Here is a 1,340-nt window from a genome sequence, read left to right on the forward strand (position 1 = left end):
ACTTCCGGCTTTTTTTCTTTTTGCTTATGTGGTGCTGAGGAATCAAACCCAGGGCCTCATGCATGCAAGGCAAGCACTCTACCACTGAGCCATCTTCCCAGGCCCCCCACCCCCCTTTTTTTTTATCATTAACTGGAGATAAGAGTCTCACAGACTTTCTTGTCTGGGCTGACTTCGAACCATGATGCTCAGATCTTAGCCTCTTGAGTAGCTAGGATTACAGGCATGAGCCACCAACACCTGCATAGTTTTTTCTCCTTTTCACCTAAAGTTTAAAGATACTGACATAATGATATGGTTTTCTACTTATTGAAGGAGATTTTCTTACTATTTGTAAAAGTATATTATAAAAATTGCCATTGAAGGCTGGGTTCTGGTGGCTCACACCTGTACTCCTCGCTGCTCAGGAGGCTGAGATCTGAGGATCACGATTCAAAGCCAGCCCAGGTAGGAAAGTCCATAAGACTCTTATCTCCAGTTAACTACCAAAAACCAGAAGTGGAGCTGTGGCTCACGTGGTAGAGCACTCACTTTGAGCTGAAGAGCTGAGGGACAGTGCCCAGGTCCAAAGTTCAAGTCCCACAACTGACAAAAAAAAATTGCCATTGAAGTCAGTGGCCAGTGGTTCATGCCTATATTCCTAGCTACTCAGGAGGCTGAGATCTGAGGATTTCGGTTTGAAGCCAGCCGGAGCAGGAAAGTCTGTGAGACTCTTATTTCCAATTAACCACCAGAAAACCAAAAGGGTGCTATGACTCAAAAATGGTAGAGTGCTAGACTTGAGTGAAAAAGCCAAGGGCCAGTGCCCATGCCCTAGGTCCAAGCCCCATGACTGACAAAAACAATTTTATTTTTTTATTTTTTTGTCGGTCGTGGGGCTTGAACTCTGGGCCTGAGCGCTGTCCCTCAGCTCTTCAGGTCAAGGCGAGCACTCTACCACTTGAGCTACCGCGCCACTTCCGGTTTTCTGGTGGTTTATTGGAGATAGGAGTCTCACGGTCTCTCCTGCCCGGGCTGGCTTTGAATCGCGATCCTCAGATCTCAGCCTCCTGAGTAGCTAGGATTACAGGCGTGAGCCACCAGCGCCCGGCACAAAAACAATTTTAAAAATTGCTGTTGGATTGTTTGCTCTTTCAATGAGCTAATTGTCAACAGGATGGAAAGGCAGAGAAGCATCAAGTAGATAGTGTTTGGGGGGCTGGGAAGGTGGCTCAGTGATAGAGTGCTTGCCTTGCATGCGTGAGGCCATGGGTTCAATTCCTCAGCACCACATAAGCAAAAAGAAAAAAGCCAGAAGTGGCACTGTGGCTCAAGTGGTAGAGCGCTAGCCTTGAGCTGAA

The sequence above is a fragment of the Dipodomys ordii genome, unplaced genomic scaffold (assembly GCF_000151885.1).
Source record: "Dipodomys ordii isolate 6190 unplaced genomic scaffold, Dord_2.0 Scaffold42, whole genome shotgun sequence".
Classification (NCBI taxonomy): domain Eukaryota; kingdom Metazoa; phylum Chordata; class Mammalia; order Rodentia; family Heteromyidae; genus Dipodomys; species Dipodomys ordii.